This window comes from Leptodactylus fuscus, chromosome 1 (genome assembly GCF_031893055.1).
Source record: "Leptodactylus fuscus isolate aLepFus1 chromosome 1, aLepFus1.hap2, whole genome shotgun sequence".
Taxonomy (NCBI): domain Eukaryota; kingdom Metazoa; phylum Chordata; class Amphibia; order Anura; family Leptodactylidae; genus Leptodactylus; species Leptodactylus fuscus.
Window position 1 is genome coordinate 56,655,100 of NC_134265.1, and position 7,808 is coordinate 56,662,907.

Consider the following 7,808-nt stretch of genomic DNA (forward strand, 5'->3'; position numbering starts at 1 on the left):
CCTCAAATGTGTCCTTCGGGGAATCTTTATCAAACACGGCTCCCGACTTAAGAAGGAGCGCTCATTCTGGATTTCCGACCGCTTGGCGAAGATACATGCCCTTGAACTTGCGCATAAGCGTACCCCCACGACCTCTTTATCCACTGAACTTCTCAATGCCCGAGAGGAGTTGCGCTCTTACCTAGATGAAAGGTATATGACGAACCGCGATAGACAGTGGAAGCATTTTTACGAATTTGCAAATAAATGTGGTCGACCGCTCGCTAAAAAATTGCATCCCCGGGTGGCTAAGACGTATATTCCTTTTCTGAGAGATAGCTCGGGTCGCCCCTTACACAATCCCACTGACATTGCGGAGTCTTTTCGCGCATATTATCAATCTCTCTACAACCTTGCGGGCCCTAGTGACTCGGTTGGCCCTGATTCGACCCTCCTTAAAATTCGGGACTACGTACGCAACACGGCCCTCCCTTCGATATCGAGCTCGGATAGGGAGGCGTTGGACTCCCCCTTTACTGAAGAGGAGCTGTCTCTGGCGATTCAGACGGCCCCATCAGGCAAATCCCCCGGCCCAGATGGTTTCACTCCCCGCTTTTATAAGATGTGTAAGGATCAGGTTTCTCCCCTCCTACTCAGAGTCTTCAATAGTCTGGGTGCGGATACTCCTTTCACACGTCAATCCCTTTCTGCCCTAGTTACGGTTCTCCCCAAACCGGGGAGGGACCCTACCTGTTGTCCTAATTTTTGCCCGATCTCCCTCCTTAATGTAGACATCAAGCTTTTTGCTAAGAAGTTAGCTAATCGCCTTTCCCCTCTCATGCCCCGTATCATTCACACTGACCAGGTGGGCTTCATACCCGGGCGGGAGGCGCGTGATAATATAGGTAAAACCCTCCTAGTTCTGAACGCGGCTCGTGCGCGCTGCTTCCCACTCTGCCTTCTCTCTGTCGACGCCGAAAAAGCGTTCGACCGGGTCCACTGGGGTTTTTGAGGGCGTCCCTGGAGCAGGTTGGTGTCGGGCAGGTGTTCCTTCACAGGGTACTTTCGCTATATGGGGATTCCTCTGCCAGGGTACGTGCGAACGGTATCATCTCGGAGCCTTTTCTGGTCCGCAACGGCACTCGTCAGGGCTGCCCCCTCTCTCCCCTTCTCTACGCTCTTGTGATGGAGCACTTGGCCGTGGCTATACGCTCTCGCTCGGACATTACGGGATTTTCGGTAGATGGTGCTCAGGTTAAGGCCGCTCTGTACGCAGATGATCTATTGCTCTATGTTGCCCAACCCAACCGCTCTTTCCCTGCTATCCTTGATGAATTCCGTCGCTTCGGGGAGGTCTCCAACTTCAAAGTTAACCTTACCAAGAGCGAAGCCCTTAACGTCTCTCTCCCGCCTTCCGAAGTCGCTGGTCTGGCCGCCCAATTTCCTTTTCGTTGGCAATCCCGCTCCATTAAATACCTGGGGATCCGGGTCGCCCCCGACCCTAAGGATTTGGTAGATCTCAACTATTTTCCCCTCTTAGAGAGGACCACCTCCGATTTGAGCTCCTACGGCTCCCTTGGTCTATCCTGGTTTGGCCGTATAAATGTCCTAAAAATGGATGTCGTTCCCCGTTTCCTCTACCTCTTTCAGGCTCTCCCGATCTCGGTTCCCGGGCGTTTTTTTTCTGCGCTTAGGTCCCTTTTCGGTCGTTTCGTCTGGGGCCCTTCCCGTAGTCGGGTTCGCTTTAGGACACTCACTCGGCGCAAAACTGCTGGGGGCGCTGGCTTGCCGGATCCTCTTCTTTACTACCGCGCAGCGGTCCTCCTCCGCTTGCTTGATTGGCGCTATAGGTCCCGCGATAAACAATGGGTGTCCCTAGAGGCAAAGCTGACGTCTTCCCACCTTCCTTCTCTCCCCTGGTTGCCCTCGCACTTCCGCCCTGTCTCGATCCGCTCTTCTCCGTTGGCCTCCCACTTCCTTTCAGTGTGGGACTCTTTGTGCAAATCTGCTGCTCTAGCTAGGGTGCCCGGCCCCCTGACCCCACTGTTTCGAAACCCTATGTTTCCACCGGGCGTAGCCGCCCGCCGCTTTTTGGTTTGGTCTGCGACTGCTGACACTAAACTGGGCGATATCCCCGATTCTTCTCCCTCTCTACCCCCTTTCGCCCACTTCCAATCTTCCTGTCCGGACGTTGCGCTCTCCTGGTTGGAGTATCATCAATTATCCGCCTTTTGGCACAAGTATTCTGTACAATCCTTCCTTTCCCCTCCCCTCACGGACTTAGAGACTTTGCTGAGGGGCGCTGAGTCCCCTCCGCACGCCCTCTCCCTTTTGTACGATATTTTGCTGAAGGCTGCCACCCCGGGCCCCCCCCCTTCGTTGGATCTTGGGAGTCCGATCTGGGATTTAGTCTATCTGCTGCTGATTGGGACCGTTGTTTCCTCCTTTCACACAAGCTGCCTTTACCTTGTAGTGCCCAGGAAAAGAACTTCAAATTGTTGACCCGATGGTATCGCTGCCCTACCCTCCTCCATAGGATTTATCCGTTGGTCTCTGACCGCTGTTGGCGCTGTGGTTCTGCGGAAGGTTCTCTCCTTCATGTATGGTGGGAATGTGAGGAGATCAAGCCGTTTTGGTCGGCTGTGTTCTCGCTTTATGAAAAGGTTACCGGCCGCTCTCTGACTCCTTCCCCGCAACTGGCCCTTCTCTCCCTTATCCCCGGCAAGCTCTCCAAGGTGAAGGGTGATCTTCTGCGTCACTTTCTCACGGCTGCCAGGACGGTCATTCCCCGCCATTGGCGCAGCCCTGTCCCTCCCTCCCTCCTGGAATGGCTGCAGGAGTTTCTCCTTATCCGTAGAATGGAGTTTCTTGTGGTGGAGGATATGCCCGATACTTCCAAATTTAACGCCCTCTGGCAGCCGTGGGTGGTGTTCCAGGAGTCCTCGGATTTCACCTCCCTTTTTGCCTGATTTCCCTTCCTCCTTTGTTGTTTACCCTGCTCTGGGTTGTGCTCTCTGGTTGATTTTCCTCCCCCTCCCTCTGGTTCTGTTACACCTTCTGTTCGTCCCACCGCCCTTTTGTGTCCTGTACATTCGCCCTGTCCTGTCCTCCCCCCTTCTTGCCCCCTGATTTGATGCCTTTTTTATTTTTCTGCCCTTGATTTCTCTGCTGGGGTTTTTCCCCGGTTCTGTACCTTGTCCCTCGGCCCTACGTGGTCGCATTGTTTGTTCCTAGAATGTTTTTTCCCCTCCCTGCTGTTTTGTTACATTGGATGTTTGTTTTCTTTAATTGCAAAAACCTTAATAAAATCTGATTACACCTAAATGTGCACGACTACCTTAAAAGCTGTTTGCAGAAGGTGTATATGAATAAACTGGAGATAAGTAACTGCTTTATTGCTTCTTCTCATGGCATTTTGTAGATGGTTTCTGCCAAAGCTGTATGGGATGGTGTTTATACTTTGACTAAGACAAGGAAATGTTGTCACAAAAACAAATACTGCAGAAGTGGTGGAAGCAAAGAAGGTCAAAAGTTACTGAAAGATGTATGACTTTTTTTTTTTTTTTTACATCACAGATCTATTGACGAAATTTAGCTATTTTTTCATGCTACTATTGTTGATAATAATAATAATACATTTTATTTATATAGCGCCAACATATTCCGCAGCGCTGTACAATTTATAGGGTTCAGATACAGACATACATAACAAAGAACGTCATTTCACACAATGGGACTGAGGGCCCTGCTCAAAAGAGCTTACAATCTATAAGGTAGAGGGGTGACACAAGAGGTAGCAGGGGCAGCATTGCTTATACAGTGTTCAGACAATTTTGTGCATTAGGAATTGTGATAGGCTTGTCTGAAAAGATGCGTCTTTAGTTTGCGTTTGAAACTGTAGAAGTTGGGAGTTAATCTTATTGTCCGGGGTAGAGCATTCCAGAGAAGTGGTGCAGCTCAGGAGAAGTCTTGTATACGAGCGTGGGAGGTTCTGATAATAGAGGATGTAAGTGTTAGATCATTGAGTGAGCGGAGAACACGGGTTGGGCGGTAGACAGAGATGAGGGAAGAAATGTAGGGAGGTGCGGCTTTATGGAGAGCCTTGTGGATGAGAGTAATAACTTTATATTTTATTCTATAATGAATAGGCAGCCAATGTAGTGACTGGCACAGACCAGAGGCATCGCTGTAGCGTCTAGCCTGGTAGATGAGCCTGGCCGCTGCATTCAGAATAGATTGTAGAGGGGAGAGTTTAGTGAGGGGAAGACCGATTAGTAAGGAGTTACAGTAGTCAAGGCGAGAATGTATCAGAGAGACAATAAGTGTCTTTAGTGTATCTCTGGTAAGGAAAGGGCGTATTCTGGAGATGTTTTTGAGGTGGAGGTGACATGAATGTGCGAGTGATTCAATATGAGGGGTGAAGGAAAGGTCTGCGTCAAATATGACCCCGAGGCAGCGGGCATGCTGCCTAGGAGTTATAGTAAGGCCTGAGACTGCAATGGATATATCAGGGACAGATCTGTTAGATGGTGGAAACAGTAGTAGTTCAGTCTTAGAGAGATTTAGTTTCAGATAGAGCGAGGACATGATATTAGAGACAGCAGAGAGACAGTCACTGGTGTTCTGTATGAGTGCAGGGGTGATGTCACGGGAAGATGTGTATAATTGGGTGTCATCAGCATAAAGATGGTACCTGAAGCCAAATCTGGCGATGCTTTGTCCAATGGGGGCTGTGTAGAGAGAAAAGAGCAGGGGGCCGAGGACCGAGGCCTGAGGAACCCCAACAGCAAGGGAAAGAGGGGAGGAAACAGAGCCCGCGAATGATACACTGAAAGTGCGGTCTGAGAGATAAGAGGAGAACCAGGAGAGCGCAGTGTCATTGAGGCCGACTGAGCGGAGCATAGTGGGGAGAAGTTGATGGTCAACAGTGTCAAAAGCTGCAGAGAGGTCCAGAAGAATAAGAAGAGAGAAGTCACCATTGGATTTAGCCTTTAGTAGATCATTAGAGACTTTTGTGAGAGCTGTTTCAGTAGAGTGCAGAGCGCGGAAACCAGATTGTAAGGGGTCAAGCAGAGAGTTAGCAGAGAGATAACGAATTAACCGAGAATAAACCAGGCGTTCCAAAAGTTTAGAGATGAAGGGGAGGTTAGAGACGGGTCGATAGTTAGCAGCACAGGATGGGTCCAGGGAGGGTTTTTTCAGTAGCGGGGTTATAACAGCATGCTTGAAGGAGGATGGGAAGATTCCAGAAGAGAGAGAGAGAGGTTAAATATTTTAGTAAGGTAAGTAGTGACAGCAGGGGACAGAGATTGGAGAAGGTGTGAGGGGAAGGGGTCACTACTGCAGGTTGTGGGACGAGATGAAGAAAGTAGCTGGGAGACTTCCTCTTCTGTAACAGGTTCAAAAGATGAGAATGGACAGTCTGAAGTGCGGCTGGTGAGGGGATCAGTACTATCGTAGGTGTGGGAGTCAATGCCACCTGGGGCTTGGGCAGTAATTTCCTGACGGATCTTATCAATTTTATCATGGAAATACATGGCCAGGTCATCAGCACTAAGGTCTGTGAATGGCGTCTGTACCTTGGGTGTGAGTAAGGAGTGAAAGGTTTCAAAAAGCCTTTTAGGGTTGCTGGAGAGAGAAGAGATGAGGGCGGTGAAATAGTCTTGTTTGGCGAGGTAAAGGGCAGAGCTATATGTTTTAAGCATAAACTTGAAGTGGAGGAAATCTGCAGGTGAGCGTGATTTTCTCCAGAGACGTTCGGCACACCTAGAGCATCGCTGGAGAAATTGTGTCTGTGGCGTGTGCCAGGGTTGCTGCCTCCTATGTGGGACTTTACAAGTGGAGGGGGGAGCAACCTCGTCCAATGCATTTTTGAGGGTTTCATTATAGTGACTGGTGGCCAGATTGGGACAGGAGATTGAAGAGATGGGGGACAGGGAGGACTGTAGAGTATCTGAGAGGTGCTGGGTGTCAATAGCACGCAAGTTCCTATATGTGTGATGGGTAGGGGCGTCTTGTGAAGGGGAGAGAGCACTGATGGTGAGAGATAGAAGGTTGTGGTCAGAGAGCAGCAGAGAAGAGTTAGAAAATTTAGAGACTGTGAGGAGTCGATGGAAGACTAGATCAATCGTGTTACCATCTATATGTGTGGCGGAAGAAGAACATTGTGAGAGACCAAGAGAAGTGGTTAATGAGAGAAACTGTGAGGCAGCCGGGGAGTGAGGGGGGGCAATTGTTTTTAGTTTTAGTTAAATACAAGATTTTTTTTTTTTTTTTGGGGGGGGGGGTTGCATAAACATTTAAGACACTAGAGCCATCATTAAATATCCCACTCTCGGAGAGAGTACATGTATTCAGTATGGAATAGGCAGCATTAGACTTCCTTCACACCATTTTTTATTAAAAATCAATGTGATTTTTTTTACCCCTCGTTCACATCTGCATTGGTATTCAGTCCGTGGGACCCCCCGAACGGAATACTAAATGTAATTGCAAGCGCTGTGAAGTAAAAGCACACAGACCACATAGACTATAATGGAGCCCGTGTGCTTGCTATGCACTGCCTGCACGAATCATGTGGACAGGAAAGTAGATTGTGAACTACTTTCCTGTCCGCATATTCTGTGCGGAGATCTGGCGTCAAGCACACAGATCCCATTATAGTCTATGGGGACTCGTGTGCTTTTACTGCACAGCGCTTGCAGTTGCATTTGGTATTCCGTTCTGGGGGGTCCCCATGTAGATGTGAACCAACACTATCTCAATGAGACGAGTGTAACACACAGCAAAACCATCATGCAGCAAGTGGATTTTGTTGGGGGATATTGCATGTAACTAAGGGGAGGAGATGACTCTGCTCATATGTCCAATTTATACAGCAAAGCTGAGCTGCAGAAACACAGGTCAATTGTTGCTACTCTAGTGGCCAGTGGGAAAAAACATTTTAAATTATGTATAAAAACTAATTTACAATAATCCGATTAGAACGGTAAGTTTTCATGGTCTGATACAGTAGGAGAAATTTATATGAAGTTTGGCTTTCCCTACGCTAGTCTTTATGCTTTCTTCTGCTGGCGCAATATACGATTGATTTATTATGAGGACCTGACTTTTTAGTAATTCTAGAGCATCTTACAATATCTTAAGCAAGCATCTTGTACACTAGTATTAAAAGGAGTCTCTTACCGGAACCCAGCACTGCAGATAAACAGGCCCCACCTTGTGAAAAAACCATTTTGGAGCCAAATTCAGGAGTGGATAGAGCAGAAAGGTGAAGTATAAGAACTTCCTATATGTTTAATTCTCTCTGTAGCCTCTGCCAAGTTTGGCTAAAAAAAACCCAACAAAAAACAGCTTTTCCACAATATGGGACTTAAGAGATGTTATGCATATAATCTTGTGGAGTTATATTGGTAGTTGTACCTGTTGCTTTTGAGATATATGACAACACATATACTATATTGAACCAGATCGAAAACTCAGCCTTGTATATATATCCACAAGGCTCTCCATAATGCTGCACCTCCCTACATTTCCTTCCTCATCTCTGTCTACCGCCCAACCCGTGTTCTCCATTGACCTAACACTTACATCCTCTATTATCAGAACCTCCCACGCTTGTATACAAGACTTCTCCCGAGTTGCACCACTTCTCTGGAATGCTCTACCCCGGACAATCAGATTAACTCCTAATTTCTACAGTTTCAAATGCAAACTAAAGACACATCTCTTCAGACAGGCCTATCACAATTTTTTAACGTAAACCCTTGCGTACTATAATTAGAATCGCCAATATTTAACCCTCCTCTGTCCCCGCTCCCACATTACCC